This window comes from Alligator mississippiensis, chromosome 1 (genome assembly GCF_030867095.1).
Source record: "Alligator mississippiensis isolate rAllMis1 chromosome 1, rAllMis1, whole genome shotgun sequence".
Lineage (NCBI taxonomy): Eukaryota > Metazoa > Chordata > Crocodylia > Alligatoridae > Alligator > Alligator mississippiensis.
The window spans coordinates 47,122,429-47,141,957 of NC_081824.1; the positions used below are offsets into that span (position 1 = coordinate 47,122,429).

Consider the following 19,529-nt stretch of genomic DNA (forward strand, 5'->3'; position numbering starts at 1 on the left):
TGAACTCACTGTATCCATCAGAAGGTTTGCGTAAGAATATCTATGTTGAGTATTAGGGCTTGCTTAAAGATTAAGTGTTGCATTTAAAGCCTTGCTTACATATTGGAATTGCTTATGTGTTCAATAAATTAGGATTTGAGGCTGGATTGGTTTCACCGGTCATTTCATTTACATTCACCCCACCCCTTAACTAAATTTAGTACGACACTCTGGACCTGCTCCAGTTATTAAATATCCTTTCTGAGGTGTGGGGGCCAAAACCAGGCACAGTATTCAAGATGTAGATGATTCAGAGTGTAGATGCACCATGGTTTTACAAAAGAGCATAATGATACTTGGCTTTGTTCACAGTTCCCTTCTTAATAATCTTTAACATTTTGTTTGCCTTTTTTGATGGCTACCGCACACTAAGCTGAAGTTTTTAGCAAATTGTCCACAATGATTCCTAGATATCTCCTGTGTGGGAACAGCTTTTGTAGAGCCCATCATAGTGTCAGTAAGTCTGGGTTATTTTTGCCCATGTGCATCACTTTACACTTATCTCCACTGAATTTCGTCTGCCATTTAGTTGCCCATTCTTTCAATAGTACCAGATCCTTCTGTCATTCTTTCAGTCTGCCTTTACTATTTTGAATAATTTTGTGTCATCCACAGATTTGGCCACCTCACTACTCAACTCCTTTTTCAGATCATTTATGAACATGTTAAACAGAACCGGACCCAATACAGATCCCTGGGGGACCCCACTGTTTACTTCTTTCTATCCCTGATTTAAATTACAGCAGCTTGTGCTGCCCAGAATTTCTACAGCACAATAAGCTGTGACCTTGTCCTTGAGATACAATTCCCACTCACAGCCCTGCCCCAGCAGGCACCCTATGCCACAGTGTGTTTAAGCTGCCCCAAATCATCTTCCACCAATCTTTTACCAAGTCAGATTTTCCTTCAAAGGGTCTGAGGCTCTTAGAGCTCCTTTATATTTCATTGCACCTTTTAGACTAGGTCCACATAAACAGGGGTGTGCCCTTACAGCAGCACAAATACTAGCAGCACAAGTTTGTTCCGCTATTTTGTGCCACAGTGCACGCCCCTGCCCATGTGCTTTGCAGTAGGACACATTATCTCACTGCTCCATGGGCAGCGGGAGGTGGAGAGAGGTGGCTAGATGGTGCACGGGGTGCTTCAGCAGGGGCTAGCCATCGCCTGTGCTGAGGCACCCTGTAACCTGGGCCAGCCAGGGAGTGGCACATGGAGATCCCATGCTGAGGCACCCTCTGTCCCAGCCAGCCGATCCCTGGCTGGCTGGGGCGTAGTGTACCTTAAGATGTGGGGAGCAGGCAGCCTTGGGCTGGCTGCTCCCCTGTCTCCATGTGCCTCAGCATGGGGTTTCACTGCAGGACCCCCACTCTGAGGCACATGGAGGCCCTGTGCTGAGGCACCCTGCACCCCAGCCAGCCTCTCCCCACCTGGCTGGGGTACCATGTGCCTTGAGATAGGGGAGCAGGCAGCCTGGGCTGGCTGCTCCCCTGTCTCCTCATGCCTCCATCTGGGAGCTCCACTGCAAAGCCCCCATGCTAAGGCACATGGAGCCCCCATGCTGAGGCACACTGTGCCCCAGCCAACCACAGAGCAGCTGGCTGGGGTGCAGCATGCTTCAAGACAGGGGAACAGCCAGCCCAGGGCTGCCTGCTCCCTTATCTCTGCATTTGTCCTGGGGCCCGCCACTTTGGCTCTAGAGACTTGAGGACTGCTCAAGGCCCTGGATCACTTGCTTGCTTCCCCCACTTAGGCACCCCAAAGAATCTGGGGTATCTTTCCACAATCAAGGAACTTAGGATTCCCCACTCGGACAAACCTGTCCCCACTATCACAGGAATGAGCCTGACAGAGCAGAGAAAAGCCCCTCTTTCCCTACTCAGCCAGATCACTCCTCAGCAGTTGTACAGGACTGGTCTGGCTAAGCAGGGCAGTCACATTGCCACTTGGCCTGTACCATCAAGGGCGAGACAAGAGGCAACATGTAAATCCACCCAATGAAGTGAATCCACCTGAAGAAATAGATCAATTATGCCCTGATGCATCACAGTACAGATGATTCACATTGTTCAGTGATGTTCTATTTCTATCCCAAGTTACACCTGTATAGATGTGATCTGCTTGCAGTTTATCCAAGGGTAGCTGTTTGCTCAAGGCAGAAAGGCAATTGCCCTGATTCCCCTCTGCCTAGTGGCAATGCACTCTAATACTGGTTACTACATGTAGCTGCCTGGATATCTGAACATCTGCCTAATTTGGATCCTCATTTATTTTACATAGGTTTCTGAACCCCAATGTAAATTCCACTAGTGTTGTACATCACATCATTGAATGCATAGTAGTTTTATGGCGCATAATTTGTCCGCTCCCCCTACTAATCTCTCTTCCACAACTGATAACAGTCTTCTTTTTGAATTCTCTTACATAAAGCATATAATTAAATTTTCTCTATTGGACCTGTTTTTTACTCGGTCTTTAACTCCTTTTGATAACTTCTCTTTATTTCCCAGGTCTGTAACTGTTTCTGATCACTTCAGTTTGCTTCCTCACATTACCTTTTAAAGCGATCTATTGAATTTCCTCACATGCTATGCACCCCCTAAAAAAAGACATGCACCTTTCTTTGGGGAAGGCAGTATGAAGAAAAAAAGATTTTTCCAGAGTTGTGGCTACTTACAGCAGACAGAGCCTAATCTTCAGCTCATTCACCCTAGTTTTCCTGCTCAGGAAAAAGATACAGTTTTACCATTTCATAGCTGAACTGTTGCAGCCCGTGGCTGCTCTGCCAAAAGCCAAAACTGTAACTACTTTTGAAGACTGCACTCCCTGGGCAGTTCTAGGATTTTGAAAATAGCTAAAAGTAGTCTTCAGGGCTGTAAAATGGGAGAGAGACCAGGAGTAGCTAAATTGCAAATTTCTCAGGAAAATTAAAGAACAGATAGCTTGATTAGTTAAAAGGACAGTGGGTCTTTAACACCTTTTTAATGAGGAGCAATTAGCAGAAATCAGGTAGAGTCTAATGAGCCATGAAGTTAACTGACTGCCTTAGCACTGCCTGAATATATCTGTCACTGCTGTTATTCTGGGCAGAAAAACAGCTTTCCCAATTAATACAGGCCCCAAATTTTGGGGAGCTAATTTTGGAGTTAAAGGTTCTATGGTAGATGAGTAAATACAGTGTTTTGCTTATATAATGAGTTAAACTAAAGTAATTGTCCTCGCTGGTTTACATCTAAAGCAGTGCCTGCTTTTTTTCCCCCATACTCCAGGAAAAGGATTTTGTGTCCAAAAGCTTGGCTTACTCCCAGCTGCAGAATTGGTCCAAAAAATGTTAACAAATACATGCACTTCTTGCATGTTTCTAAGCAACAGTTTGAGGAAGTTAGATTGATACTCAGAATATTAAAATTTAATATATAAATTTCATGGACTTAATTCTTCTAGTATTGTGTTTATGCTGTACAAAATTTTATAGAATCCTTTACAATTACATATGCTGTGGACTATATTCTGAATTATATTATTTTCAAAGTCAGAAAACCCATGCTTTTTGGATGTCGTAGGTTATATGTCTATGTTATTTTCTTTGCTTTTTCATCTGTAATTATGGCAACTCAATGTTTTTGTGTTACAACTGACTCCAGACCACCTTAGATCATAACATTTTGTTTTCATTCATGATTGTACTTAACACATATGCACATACTTTTTCATGACAGAGTACAAGAGAAAGAAAAAAATTTTCTCTGCCACTTCACACAGTTTCTAATATAATTTTGATTCATCAACCCATGAACTGAGAGAGTTCAACACTCTTCAGAATAGCATAGTTCCAAACTCAAAGTCCAATATAAATATTACCCAAAGGCTATTCTGATCTATGATCTGAATTTTCACACCTTTTTCTTTCAAGTGATCTCCAGCTGCTGCAGCTTGCTTAATACCATCAGCAGCTTCCTGGTAAGAGAGCAGCTTAACAGCTTGGTGCCAAGCTTCCCTTCTCTGAGAAACCAGAGTTTTCACTTAGCTCCTCTCCCCAGCCAGACCTCTCTCATAAAATGAGAATTACTGATGTGCTTTCCTTTATAATCATCCTCAACTGATTTTGACTAAGGGGCTACATTCTTTGTATAACACTTGGTTCTTGACTCCAACTGGCTGAGTAATCTACAGTAAACAAATTAGTGCACCTCTACAGTAGGAAAGTTACATTCATTAGAGAATGAGAACTAGAAACAGCTTGTTAAACCTATAAAATGTTCTAGTTCTTTACTTGTGATAGAATTTTTTTATTTAGTAAGATCAACAGAGAGAATGTTTGTAATAGGATCTTTGTACTGTTTAAAGTTTATGATAATTTGAAGAGCATACAGAAGCTCTTCAGATCTTCCCTCAAACAACAAGACTGGAAAGCATCCCAGTCTTCTCTCAAACATCACTGGTCAGATCTTCCAGGTCCATTCTCTCTCACAGTTCTCCCTGTTTCCCAGTCACCATTGTCTCATTCCTCCAATCCCTAATGCTTACCCTCATGTCCCTGCTTGTCCCCTCTGCTTTGGATACCTGCCCTCTTTCTATCTTTTCTCTCCATGCCCTAAAATTGCCTGTTAAGCTGTTACATTGCTGCAAGACTTCAGTTTAGAGACAATCTTTTCATGCACCAAATAAAGCCATTGTCTCTGATATATATGGAGGTTTCAATGCTTAAGATAATTTAGGTAATGGTGAGTTTTTGGATACTTATCGAAGCCACCAAATGTTTTTATACAAACCATCTTCCATGACAAAGCATATTCCTCTCACATTCTTGAGTGTTCTTCCGTATTGTCTTCCATTAACATTTTAAAACATTAATGTTATGTTCTGAATTCACAACATCATTTTATAATTTATTTAACAGAATAAAACAATTCCAATGTTAAAGAAAAGAAGGGGCTTATAGATGACTACTTTGAGTTTTCAGCTGAATCAGTTAGGGAAGCATAATCTATACTTTCCATTTTCTGCTAGTGATAGCAGTAAAAAAAAACAAAAAAAAAAAAACAAAAACAGACCCTTTTACTGTTGGATGGAAAAATACATAAAACCTCAGGAATTCTGCCAGAAGCTGCCTTTGGTTTTTAAGCAGATTCTGAGACTCTCTTTTAGATTTTTGGTGGCTCTGATGAAAGAAAGTATTGGACTGCACACTAGGCTGAGTTCTTTGGCTACAATTAAAAAGGAATCTGAGTCAAGTTGTACTATTTTAACATAATGAAACTTGCAGTATGTTCTCAGCCTCACATAGACGCCTGGCTTTCATATACATAAAGCAGTCACTCTCCAACAAGCCCTTAGAAATTACCCTGTGGCATGAAGTTTGGAGCTAAATTTGGGAGAGGGGAATTAAACCACATGCAAGAATGTCTCTCATCAAATAAGAAAGAAGGTGATGAAACCATAGAAGAATGGGTATTACCATTCCATTGGCAGATCACATGCATCACAGAACATATGTACTACACAATCAACATGTACGTAAAAGCAGAAAAGATCATGTAAAATAACTAATGACACATTGGAGAGCTATCTAGTGGGCAACTGGGAAGGTACGATTTGCTCACAGTAGGCTCACTTGGAAATACAAAAAAACTATACCATTCTGTTTAGCTAACTTAGCCTCATAAATTAGGGGAGGGTTATCCTTGCTCTGTAATAGATGGAACACCATATGAGAAAAGAGAGAGAAAAGTAATAGCTAGCTATCACAATGGGTCCTAGACAGGATACTGTACACTTCTCATAAAGCATAAAGAAGGTTTATAACAAAAATGCATTCCAGAGAGAATTCCAGAGAGACACTAGAGATATAAAGTACTAGGGGCTACTACCTGCTGCCACCTCGCTTATGTGATTCCTGAGACAGAGGAGATATTGCACGAAGAGGTGGTGATGAAATCTAAGCAAGAGAGAAACCATAGGATCATAGAATATTAGGGTTGGAAAGGACCTCAGGAAGTAATCTAATCCAAACCCCTTCTCAAAGCAGAACTATCCCCAACTGTGTCATCCCAGCCAAGGCTTTCTCTAGCCAGATCTTAAAAATCTTCAAGAATGAAGATTCCACAACCTCTCTGGGTAACCTGTTCCAGTACTTCACCAACCTCCTAGTGAGAAAGTGTTTTCCTAATATCTAACCTAAACTTGACTTGCTGTAACTTGAAACCATTGCTCCTTGTTCTGTCATCTGCCACCACAAAGAACAGTCTAGCCTCATCCTTTTTGGAACCACACTTCAGGTAGTTGAAGTCTGCTGTCAAATCCCCCCTCTCCCCAGTCTTCTCTTCTCCAAACTGAATAAGCCCAGTTCCCTTGGCCTCTCCTCGTAAGTCATGTTCCCTAGCCCCCTCACCATTTTCACTGCCCTCCGCTGAACTATCTTCAATTTGTCCACATCCTTTCTGTAGTAGAGGGTCCAAAACTGGACACAGTACTCCAGATGTGGCCTCACCAGTGCCAAATAGAGGGGAAGGATCACTTCCCACGATCTGCTGGCAACGCTCCTATTAATACAGTCCAGTATACCGTTAGCCTTCTTCACAACAAGGGCACAGCATTAACTCAATGCAGCTTATTGTCCACTGCAACTCTCATGCCCTTTTCTGAAGAACTGCTACTAAGCCAGTTGGTTCAAAGCCTGTAGTGGTGCATGGAATTGTTCTGTCCTACGTGCAGGGCTTTGCACTTGTCTTTATTGAACCTCATGAGATTTCTTTTGTCCCAATCCTACGATTTGTTGCGATCTTTCTGAATCCTAGCCCTACTATCCAATGTACGTACTACTACCCCCAGCTTTGTGTCATCTTCAAACCTGCTAAGGGTGCACTCCATCCCATCTTCCAGATTGCTGATGAAGATATTTAACAAAAGCAGGCCCAAAACCAACCCTTGGGGCACTCCACTTGATACTGGCTGCCCACTAGACATTGAGCCATTGATTATTACCCTTTGAGCCCAACACTCCAGTCACTTTTCTATCCACCTGATACTCCATTCATCCACCCATACTTCCATCCTTTCCTCAGGATCCTGAACTCAATCATCTTGTGGTCACTGCTGCCCAAGTTGCCATCCACTACTAAATTTCCCGCCAATTCTTCCCTGTTTATGAGAAGCAAGTCAATCAGCGACCCTAGTTGGTCTCTCCAACACATGCACCAGGAAGTTGTACTCAGCACTCTCCAAAAACTTCGTGAATTTCCTGTGCACTGTTTTATTGTTCTCCCAGCAGATGTCAGGGTGAATGAAGTCCCCCATGAGAAGCAGGGCCTGTGATCGGGAAACTTGCACTAGCTGTTTGAAGAAAGCCTCATCTACCTCATCCTCCTGGCCTAGTGATCTGTAGCAGACACTCACCACAACACCACCCTTGGTCCTTTCCCTTCTGACCCTAACCCATAAATTTTCAACAGACCTATCTCCAGTTTCATACTGGAGCTCTGAGCAATCATATGGCTCTTTTACATAAAGAGTGACTCCTCCTTCTCTTCTCCCTTTCCTGTCCTTCCTGAACAGTTTATATCAATCCATGACAGCATTCCAGTCATGCAAGCTATCCCACCAAGTGTATGTTATTCCAATCACATCATAATTCTGTGACTGTGTGAGGACTTCCAATTCTTCTTGCTTGTTTCCCAGGCTCTGTGCATTTGTATACAATCTCCTTCTACTGTCCAAATTCCTTCTGTTATTATGTAGATGCAAGAATATATCTTCTACAGAAGATGGAGAACATGCCTGAATGTCTGGGCTGGTACTGTCTGTCCATCCATTTGCAGATATGCCCATACCAGGAGAGGGGCTTTCAGAGGGGAAGAACCACTGACAAAGGACATGCCTTGAGGTAAAGGTCAACTAAGAGAGTATGCTCCTTGCACATAAAATCATAGAATCATATAAAAGCAGGCCTGGAAAGAACCTCTGGAGGTCATGTAGTCCAACTCCCTTTCGCCTTCCCCCCTCTCTGCCCCTGCCCCCCCCAAAAAACGGCTACAGGCATAAGCAGTCTATACCAATCTGACCATGGGGGAAGTTCCTTCCCCAAATGTGACAGTTGTTCTGAGCAGAGGGGCAAGACCCTCTAGAAAGGAACTGCCAGGTTTTAGTCCCAGCAAAAGCATGGTTCACCTTAGTCAAAATTCCCAGCCTTGGCTGTAGCTAACATCCAATGCTTGGAGGAAGGAGAAACACCTCCAGTGATGGAGATTCCAAAACTTCCCTAGGCAGTCTATTCCACTGCCTCATTGTTCTAACAGTAAAGAATTTTTTCCTGATATCCAATCTACTTGGCTGCAGCTTAAGCCATTGCTCCATATCCTGCTTTATGCAGCAAGAGAGAAAAAAATGTTTTCTCTGTTTCTTTATGGCAGCTCTTCAGATATTTGAAGATTACTATCACATCCCCTTTTAAGCACCATTTATGCAAGCAGAAAGTTTCCAGTTCCTTCAACCTCTTCTCATATAGCTTGCCTTCCAAAGCCTTTATCATTTTCATCACCTGCCTCCAGACCCTCTCTAGCTTCTCCACATTCTGTTTAAAATGTAAAGCCCAAAACTCTAGATGAGGCCTAATTAGAGTCAAGTAAAAGGAACTATCACCTCCTGTGTCATGCACCTAATGCTTCTGTTGATGCAGCCCAAAACTGCATTTGCCCTTTGTGGGCATGTTCAGACAAGTGCGGGCATGCAGTATGTGACACCGTAAACACATCTGCAGCACCACATACTTCACAGCTAGGTATTCTCCAGGCTGCAAGGGCATGCTGCCCATGCATGCACTGCTCCGGGTTTTTTTTCTTCAGATTTTTTTACCCCTGAAACCAGAGCAGCACACACACAGGCAATATGCACAGCTGAAAAGCAGAGCCGTGCCACCTGAAGCCATGCTGCAACTACCAGCCAGGCTCCACCCAGCAGGATCACCATTGCTGCAGCCCCAGAAGGCCCCCAGGACCACAGGTAAGCCTTCTCTACTGCCCCCAGGCCTGTGTAGACACATCACACTGAAGACTCATATTGACCTTGTAATCCACCAAGACTCCTAGATCCTTCTCCATAGTTCAGTCATTCAGCCAGGTGTCACTTATTTTGTATTTGTGTTTTTTGTTATTCCTCCTGAGGTGTAACATCTTGCATTAGTCAGCATTGAACTTCATCCTGTTCTGTTCAACATGTTCTGTTCTTACTGAGCTGATGCCTGTGTCATCATTCCAGGGACTTTAAGTCAAATCCAAATCATGTTTACCAGGTCCTCTATTTAGGCAGTGCAGAATCTAAAATTAGGTGTCTTGAGTAAAAAGAGCCTCTAAATCCCTGTTAAGCATATAGAGAGAGGCAGTTCTATAAGGCTACACTGCTTCAGACAATCACCAGAGGACTTCAGTCTTCAGGTTGCAGACAGAGGAGCCTGAAGCCTTCAGATTACTGATGAAGAGCCTCTGTGTCCTGTTAGGGAAGAAAGGGGGTGTGGACTCAAAGGGCTATATAAGCCTGACTCCTGGGCTAAAAAGTTCAGTCTTACCCAGAACATAGAAGGGAAAGTAGCTCCCTGAAGCAAGGCTGCAGACTCACTGAGCATGACAGACAGTAAAATAACCCCACAGGCTGGCAGGGAATAGCCAGCCAGTAGCAGAGGAGTTTGCCTGGGGTATGAGGACCCTGAGGGGGGATTTGTTATCTTATTTGTATTACTTTATGGTTTTGTCTGCTGTTTCTGCAAGACATAGGTTGGCTTTGATGGGGATTAGGGAGGCCACTGTGGCCACCTGGGGAAAGTGTTCCAAGTTTGGTTTACTAATTTAGGGAAGACTGGGATTGGGACCCTTATCAATAGAGAGAGAGAGAACCAGCTGAAGACTGCAGACTGGGAGCCAGAGGGTGGAGTCTGGGCTCAAGACTCGGGTCTGAGGACTAGAGAGAGGGCTTTGGCTACAGACTGAAAGAGTGGAGTGACTGAGGCCAATTAAGATAAAATGCCCAGCAAGAAGGTTAAACACAGGACCAAGCTGAGGTGGCCCAGTGAGCAGCATGCAGTAAAGCATCTAAAGAGTTACCCTAGTGGTCTGAGGGAAGCCTCCCAAATTTATGTTAATTAACACCAGGGCATGCAAGTGAAGACAGGGCAGTGCCAGAGAAGCCAGAGTGCAGAACAGGTTTGTGGTAGCCACTAGAAGGCATTGCTGTTGCCTTCAGAGGTGAGGTCTCATTACGCTTGCCTGAGGACAATCCAAATCAACAAATTAGGCACTGGGGATGCCATATATTCAATTGACAGTTAGCCACATCAGAAGGGTGATCCAGTGTGCAAGAATCCAGAATGGAGCCACTTAGACCAAGCCAATAGGAAATGCCAAGTGTATGTGTGTGTTTGAGCTCCTACCTCCTCATTCATTTTGCTTAGACACCTAATGCCCTCCTGAATTTGTACACCTAATGCAAGCTTGAATAAGTTCCTAATAGCCCAGCTTCCTCCAGAGAGGTGGAGGGTGCCTACACCCAAATTATTCTGTAAGTTGATGTTTAGGGGGGCTCTTCTTGGCAATGAGGCAGAATTTAATATACTCAGGCCAAGGAAGGAGTAGAAACTGGATCTTTCTTGGGCAAGAGCTCTAACCACTAAGCTACTGTGCAAAGGTTGCTACCAGCTTTGTCCTGTCAAGTGTCAGGCATAATCTGTGGATTTATGTAGAAGTGAATCTAGATAGTTGCTCCTGGTTCTGGCCTAAATCACTAGTAACCCTATGCAGGAGTAGGCACTTAGCTGCTTGCTGTTGAGCAGAAGCCTAAGTCTAGAAGCCTAGCAAATTTTTCAGTCCAAAATGGAAGTGCTTAATGAGTATAGAGACCTAAGAGATTTTGTTACTACTGGAACAGGATTGTGTTTTGTGGCTCCAATTATAAAATTCTATCATCCTGTTTAGTCTCTTATGAGAATCATTTGGATCTGGCTCCAACACATCAATGTGCCCACTTTTATCTGTTTGTGTGCATCTGCCAAGATGGACACCATGGGCACATCCACACATGCAGGCACATACACTTGCAGCAGCTCAAATAGGACTGGCACAAAATTGAGTCAGTAACTTTTGCCTCAGCACACATGCCCAGACATGCACTTTGCTGTGGGGCAAGCTGAGCTACTTGGGGCAAAATAACCCTGCCCAGCTCCTCCCAGATCTGGAGTCAGAGGAAACTAGAGCCTGGGGCCAGCGCCTGCGCTGTTCCCAGCAGTATAAAAACATGCCCTGGTGAGCAGTTCAGGGCTACTTGCCCTCAGGACCTTCTGGGGGAAGCTGGCCACATCCTTTCCTGCCTCAGGCTGCTACTATTGCTGCTAGCTTGGTCTCAAGAGCTTCTGGGGGGGAAGTTGCCCATGTCCCTTCCTGCTTTGCTGCTATTGCAGCATTGCACCCCAGCTTCTGCACTCCTGTTCCAGCCTGCTGCCAAGCAGCAGTCAGGGAACAGCCTGAGGTGGGGGCCTGTGCTGCCTGCAGACCCCTCCCCCACCATTCCAGCACCTAAGGGCACCTTGCATGTCACAGCTGCCTCAGCAAACCACCCCCCACCTCTACGTTCATTTTCACTTTTATCTGAAACACACCTTGGGTGGCTGACCTGGATAGCTGCTACCACTGCTGCTGCTGCTTCCCACCCTCAGGAGAGGGGAGTGGGATTCCCTGCTGCATCACCTTGCACCACACCTGAGCTGGATTACTTCCCTAGTTGAGTGTTGGCTCCTGCACTCCCTCACAGCTGCCTCACCGCATCCGAACCTGTGCCTTGTTTCTTGCCTGCTGCCCTGCTGCTAAGTGCCTGCCGGGAGGTCTGAGGGGCTCCTGGACTGAGCTTCAACAAAGCCCCTCCACCTCTCCAGCCATCTTTTCCATCTGCCTCAGCAGCCTCCCCTGTGTGTTTTGCCCTTGTGTGGTAAGTCCTGTGGTCCACTCCCCCTGCCCTGGTGTTTGTTGTGTGACTGAGTAAGGCAGCTCAAGTCTCCCCAGCCCTTGTCTGTGTCCCCCTCCCCCCGACCTTCCCCAAGTATAGCCCACCCAATTTTTCCTATGCAGCTGTAGCTCAGTGAGCTTCAGCCTCCTTCACCCCCTGCCTTCCCCCACATCCCAAACCTGTCCCTATTTGATTCATTAGCCTCACTGTGAATTTTGATTTTCTTCTTTTGGTTTCCCTCTCCCTTATGAGAAGCAATGACAGGGCAGGAGCCTTCGGGGGAGATGCCCCCACAGAACTTCCTGCAGCCCCTGCTGTGGGGGAAGATTCCAGCTAGGCCCCCAAGGAGGTGCATGTCTCTACAACCCCCACCCTGGGGGCAGAGTCCAACTGACCCTCTCCAGTGGTAGATGAGCCTGTAACCCCTGCTGCAGGGGCAAGCGGAACTCTAACAGGGAGTCAGTTAAGCCAGGGTGTCTCCTGGCCAGGCCCCTCCCTGAGGGGCTCTCAAGAGTCCCCACCACCACTATCAGGGACCCCGGGCCAGGGTAGTAAGAAGGGCTCCTCTTAAGCCTCCTCCACAGCTGGGGGTGGAACGGGCAAGGGCCCCACCCCCAAACCTAGACCACTGGTGCTGAAGGGACCAGGTGCGCTACTTTCAACCTGTCCCTGGCCCTAGCCCTGGCCCCACCAAGATGGCCCCCCAGCAGGAGAATGGCAGCTATGCACAGGTGGTTTCGGGGCAACCAGTAGCCATGGAGTCTGGACCCTCCACTGCCAGCCCTTCCAGCTTGAGTGGCAGGGCCCCCTTTCTGGCACTCATCTGCAGGCATGGAGTGAAGTGCCAACTATCTGAGTAGAAGAACCTGCAGTTTGAGACCTGGGTGCAGGCCCTGGCTTGGGTGGTGGGGGGGCCCCAAAATCATGGCAGCCTCCCACTTTCATGGCAAGGGGGGGTTTCTTCCTTGTCTCGGAAGCTGTCACACAAAAGGCAATGGAGAAGAGGCTTGTGGTGGAGGGCAAATACATCACCCCCAAGCCCCTAGAAGAGCTGGGCCCCTGAGTGGTCCTCAACTCAATCCCACCCTACATCCCCAACTGGACCCTGCTCCCCAAGCTCCAAATCCTGGGCCTCAGTGGTGGCCCTCTCACTGGGGTGCCAAGACCTCAGCCTCTGTCACATGTGCTCTTTTTGTTGCCAGGTGATGATCCAACTGGTGACAGGAGTGCAGCTGGTGGAGGCCAATCAATGCCTTATAATTCCCTTTAAGGGGGCCCTGCTGAGGATGTTTTATACGCTGATGGACCTACAATGCTTCTGGTGCCACGCCCTGGGACACATATGTCATAAGTGCCCCATGGTGGGGAAGGTATCTGTGGGTCTCACTAGCAAGAGGGGTACCCCTGGCACCCCTCCCCCTTGGGTTTCCCTGGTACCACAGCCTACAAGTATCTCTATCATTATAAAATAAATCCTAAATATCTATATGTTTTGATGTTTTCTTTTGGTTTTCTTATCACATGGTGGGTGTGTGATGGAGGATGGCAAGGGGTATAGAGGGATGTGGGGGGATTTGGGGGTGTTGAGAATTAATTTTGGATGAATTAATAAGGTTTTTTGTTGTTTTTTTTTTTTTTTCAAGCATACCTAGTCTGCTTAGAAAGCAGCCTTGAGAAGAACAAACAAACCATCTATAAGAAGATAAGGAGCAAAGCAAACTTCCTGTCTCAGGAGGTTGTAAAACAAGCAATTCCTCACCATCCATCCAACTGCATACCTAAGCCTAAGATGTACGTAGCCAAGAGACTGTGAGTTTTGATGAAGTCAACAAGGTAATTGGCTAAACAGGTTGTCAGAGGCACCACAGCAGTTTGTCTGGATAAAAAGGGAGTGAAGACCATCCCCAACAACATCATATGCCATCAACTCAGGAGAAAACTACCGGTGTCCCTCCCATAAGATCACTGCGTCTAGAGGCACCATGACTGGCCAGCGTGACCGAACCCGAGCACCAGTGGATTGCCGTGTGTGTATGAATGGTTTTAGATAAAGCATTGCTTTTTCCCCCACTTGATTTATGTGTGTCACTCAATAAAGATCTTGGTTGCTGAACCCGTGCATTGGTCTTTCATCCAGCATTAAATGGTTTACCCACATTCTCCACCAGATAATCTTTTGGGGTGACACTGCCTCCTTCACCCCTGCCTTCCCCTACATGTTGCAGGTGACCCTGCAACAAAGTTCATGAGTTACCCTTTTAGGGGAGACCATTGTTTAAAGAGTCACCCTTATGGGGGAAGACCACTGTTTGGAGGAAGAAGCTTCCCCATTGTTTTGAAAATGTTTAAGGAAAAGTCTGGGTCTAACCAAGGAGCAAAGGACCTGTCCAAGTGGACTGTTAGGGAGGAATCTTAAATTAAAAAAAAAGGTACCTGTCCCTGAAGTCTGAGTGCCTTTCACGGACATGATGGCTTAAAGCAGGCTTGTAAGGCATTCAATGTTTTGGTTACTGCCACCAAACCAAAAGTAACTAAGAAACTGATTCAGCAGTTGAAAAATCCTCACCATCAGCCCAGGGCTGCAATGTGGCTTTTATGGCAGGCTTTGGAAAAGAAGTGCTGTTTCATAAAACACAGAGGAAAGTGAAAGCTGTAAAGCATTTGTTATACAGAGGGAAATGTGAAAAGTGTTTAGAAAGAGTGGCAGTGAAGGGATTAACAGATTGCATGCAAGAAAGGGCAGGAGGAAAGAATAAGAATAGAACTTAAGGAAAACCTGTTCTAAGAAAAAGTTGTTACCTGACCTCACAGTGCCTGAGGTCATACTGTGGTTTGTTTAGGTTAAGTACAATAACTTTTATTCCTGGTCCAATAAGAAGCCAGTAGCAAAGACAACCCCTGTGCTAAAAACTGCAAATGTACAGAAGTAGAGCCTAAGGAGCCTAATGAGTGAGTGTCTTTACAAAGATTGTTACAGTGTTGGTGCAAAACAGAGGGCGTGAGCAGTGTGGTGTGTTTGTTTTGTGTACGTTGAAAGGTAAAGAGGGACTGTTGAAAGTGTAAGTGTGGGCACCCTCATTAGTAATGGAGTGAGAAAGGAAAGATAAGAAATGTTTTTGCTACTAGGAATAATATGGAAATCCAAGAAAAGAAAGTGTTAACAGCTTGTTAAGGCAAAAAAAAAAAAAAAAAAAAAAAAAAAAAAGGTGTTTGTGAAAACTCCGTGTCAGCTATTAAGGCTCTTGCTGTAATTGATAGGGTTAATCAGGACAAGCAAACAAAGGCATCTCTTAACATACAGGTAAAAAGTATTCACTAGAAGCTAAAATAAGACAGTAATTCATAATAAACAGTTTAAATCAGGGAGTGATAGTACAAATGCTTAGGGTGTGAGTGAGTTCCTGATTTAGGATTTGGTCTATTCTGAAAACAAAAGGGAAAACCTAAAAATGGACAATAAACTTCAGAGCTTTGCATGTAGTAACAACTGTTGTAGCTCCTGGTATAGTAAAACACCCTGAAATTCTAAGAGTTCTAGCAGGAGGAGTAACATGATTTTTAGTATTAATTTGGCTAATGTCATTTTTTGGTTATTTCCTTGGCACAAAAGTACTAGTATAATTTGAAGTTGATGTTCATGAGAACAATAATATTGTTTTATCCAAACATCTTAAACATTTACAATGTCGCAGCAATCAAAATGTAGAAAAAGTTTAAGTAAAAATTATGAGGGATAAGTTGTCCCTCTAAAAGAAACTCATTTCTGAAATAATAATTTGGTTAAATTATAACAAGGGTATTGACATCCCTCAATCTCACATGTAAGGAAAAAAAATGTAAAGATCCCAATTCCAATTGCCAAGTACTACAAGACCATTAAAAACAAAAATGTGGATGATCCTTGTCATTTAATATGTATATTTAAACCCCCCCCCCCCAAGAATTGCAATGATGTATGCATTGCCACTGCATGTTAGCATTGTAAATATGAATAATGTATTACTGCTACAGACCCCCAACCTCCCACCTGGCTCAAGACTCCTGCTGCTGCCTGCCCCCCCACCCACCTGCAGCTTACTGTCAACGGCAACTGGGGTGCTGGGGGCCTTGTGGCAAAGCCCCCCCCCCCCATGCAGTACAGGGCAGCAGGGGCCAGATGTTTCATCCCCGGTCACCTGGCACCCATGCTGTCTCTGCCACACTGAGTGGCTGGGACCTGGCTCTGCAGGGCACCACACAGCACTGTGTGCTTTCAGGCAGCTCCGGACTATCACCTGGGGCACCATGCCACTCACAGGGACTGCCTGCCACACCAGCCTTGGTCCTATGTGCACACAAGCAGCCTGGACTGATGGTGCAGGGCCTGTGCGCACAGGACCCAGGGCAGCGCAGCAAGCAGCCTCTACGAGTGGCGTGGGGCTCTGGGTGACAGCCCAGAGCTGCCCAAAAGTGTGTGGAGCCACACAGTGCCCTGCTGAGCCAGGCCATAGCCACATGATGTGGCAGAGGTGTGCCAGGTGGCTGGGGATGAGCCATGCTTCCCCCTACTGTCCTTTCTGGGGGCTGTGCCATGAGGCCCCTAGAACCATAATCACCACTGCCGGTAAGCTGCAGGCAGGTGAAGGGGGTGGGCTGGAGCCAGGCAGGGGAGTGAGCAGGAGGCTGGAGCCAGTTGGGGGGCCCAGCAGGGGCTATGCAGTGGGCAGGCAGGGTACCCACCCCTCCCAAGATGCCCCTGCCTGTGATCCCCTACACCCTCCTCCAACTCCCTTCCCACCCAACTTACCTGTCACAGAGCTCAGGTCCAGGTCGCAGCAGCCTGTGCCGCTGCTTGCCCTGCATGGGAAGGAGCGTGCTTCAGCACCGGGCCAAGAGCCAGCTATAGAGATGTTCTGGCTGGCTAGCAGAGCATCTCTATGGAGGACCCAAACCTCCAGCTGCCTCAGGGGAACATCTAGGACCATGCCCTTCCCCACTTTTTTCCCCCGGGGTATTTTTTTGGTACCTAGATCTCCAGATACCAAATTTTGACTCCCGCGCTGCAAATATGCACTGTAGGGAACATTTTTTTTGTTCCCAGCATGCCTCTTGCAGCGTCTCAAACTGGTTTGGGATGCTGCAAGAGGCACATGTGTGTTCATCTGGATGCACCCCATGGGTGCATCCCAACAAGCTCACATGTGCATGAGCTCACGTTTCCTGTGGGACAAATAGCAGCAGCATATATCTGTGCCGCTGCTATTTGTCCTTGAGCATGGCCCTGAATGCATGCTCTGGGGCATGGCAAATTGCCCTGGCTAGCCCTAGCAGCCTTACCTGGAGCCCTGGGGACTTTCCAGAGCAGCAGCAATGCCAAGCCGGACACTCAGAACCTGGATGGCAGTAAGAGTGTGGCTCTGGCCAGCCAGGCTCTGTTTCGGGTGGCATGCACTGTTGCTGCATGTGTTGTGCTCTTTTTTTAGCTGCAGATCTCCAGTGTCAAAAAAATCACTATACTGCAAATTAGCAGCACGGTGAATGGGTGCATGTGTGCCAGGTGCAGTTTGTGGTGCCTCAAATGGATTTGAGGCATCTCAGACTACACATGCATGCTCATTGAGACACCAGTCCATGAGGTGATGCACCTCCAGCAGCAAAGGGACAAACTTTGGCCAAAAAGAGCAGACCAAAGCCCTCCTATTACAAAATTACTGTAGACTGTTAATAGGATCTGTGATAGCTTTTCATAGAGTTTACAAACTGGGCCAAAGCCGAAAAATTTTCATAACTAATAATCCAACTTGCTCTTATTCCAATTACAGCTTCGGGAAGGTGTTTATCAAAAATATTATCCATCAATCCACTACTGCCTATGAGTTTCTTAATTCAAATATCAAAAGACAGGACTCAAACAGAGAAGTCAGAACTTTCTGGTTCTGGTTGAACATCAAAATCCTAGCATGTTTCTATATAGATGAATGTACATCAAGTGTATTATCAAAACTGCAAAAATAATGATACTGTAGCTCAGAGATATGTTAATGCTGCCTATGGTGAATGTCTCTGTGGTTGTCCTCTACAGGCTGTATTGAAGCTTATGCCAAGAAGCACTTAGACAGAAAGTCAATAAGGCTGCTTCCAGTAGCGGAGACACTTGCATTATTTACCAACTCTTCTGAAACTAATCTGAGGTATATTTTACATGGATTAACAGACAAAAAGGATTAGTCTAAATATTGTAAAATGAAATGTTTTATGACGAGATTAGAGTCAAAAGGAGTTCAAAGCTATTTTATCACATATTTATATGGAGCTATACAAGCAAGAACCAATTTTGACTGAAAACAGAGGCCAGATTTTTTAAACTTGGGTGCCTCAGATTTGGTTCTTAGCTATGCATCTAAACAAACATTTGTCCGATTTCTTCAACAGTTGGGAATCTGCAGTTGCTCTTGAAGTAGTAGGTGGCCAATATCAACGGATGGGTAACTTTTACTCGGATGACTGATGTGGATATAGCAGCCTCAATGTAAGCATCTGTGTTTGAAATTTTGGTCTGACTGCGATTTAAATTATTTTTCCTTATAAAAAAGTCATAGGCACAATCATGCCAATAAGAACAATATTTCTTCTTTAAATAGCATTATATTTAAATAACTTTGTCATGGCTCACAATTCGATGGTTAGCTTGGGGCTTGCATCTCCCAGAACTAAATAAACTAGGAGCAGAAATAAGTCTGTAGATTACACATTCATAGATGTGGGGATTTTGTCAAAAACATAAATATATCTTATATTTTTTACATGGCTTTATATAAGAATATATCTTGAAGTCAGCCTTAGTTGACAACAATAAATGTTTTGCCCTAGAAATGACCTAAAAATCTAGCAAAAAGAAAATAGCAGCCCAAATAGAAAATCCTAGCAAAATAAAACAAGAGGAGAGTTCCCATCCAAGTCATTACCTATAAATCTGATTTTTCTTTGCTTTGTGTCAGACACTTAAGGTTATTTTGTGGTTAAAGAGACCTTTACGAGAGTGATTAAAAATAAAACTTCCTGCAAGAGAGGTGCCACAAAAGACCGCAAAATCACTTTTGAAATCATTCATGTACTCTGAAAATGCAAGTCTCCCTCTTCATAAAACATCTGTACATAAGTCTCTTCTTGCTATCGTGAACCAGATCTTCAGTTGGCATAGTTCCATTGAAGTCCCTGGAGCTGATTTACACCAGCTGAGAATATGGCCACATGGGTTTATTATGGAAATTTGAGTAGAAGCATTTAATTTTAGCACAGCATCATATCATGGTGATAAGGTCACAGAAGCCTCTGCAAAATGGAAAGGAGAGGTGCGATATGCTTCCATAAAATATTATTGCCTTGAAGTCCTCAAACTCATTGTGTCTCATGAGTTTTTATAGGGACAAACCCAGTGCCATGTATAGGGGCAGGTGAGCAGGACTAGCCTCAGGCACCAATTTAGAAGGGGGCCTGACTGTTAGCCCCCCAGAGGGCCTAGGCTACCAGTT

At 45.1% G+C, this 19,529-nt stretch overlaps 2 long non-coding RNA genes across 5 annotated transcripts in view; one reads left to right on the top strand and one right to left on the bottom strand.

Annotated features, from left to right (window-relative positions):
- The window catches only part of LOC132249954 (uncharacterized), a 44,815-nt gene that overhangs the window by 17,590 nt on the left and 7,696 nt on the right, over nucleotides 1-19,529 (bottom strand). The gene's annotated exons all lie outside the window — the stretch shown is intronic.
- LOC109283423 (uncharacterized) lies at nucleotides 9,596-14,125 on the top strand. Of its 4 annotated transcripts, none has more exons than XR_009463148.1 (4): nucleotides 9,596-9,660; nucleotides 11,827-12,000; nucleotides 13,221-13,388; nucleotides 13,662-14,125. It is a non-coding gene; the product is annotated as an uncharacterized LOC109283423 (long non-coding RNA). The 4 variants fall into 4 exon arrangements; XR_009463147.1 differs by having other exon boundaries at nucleotides 9,602-9,721; XR_002090583.2 differs by lacking the exon at nucleotides 11,827-12,000 and having other exon boundaries at nucleotides 9,602-9,721.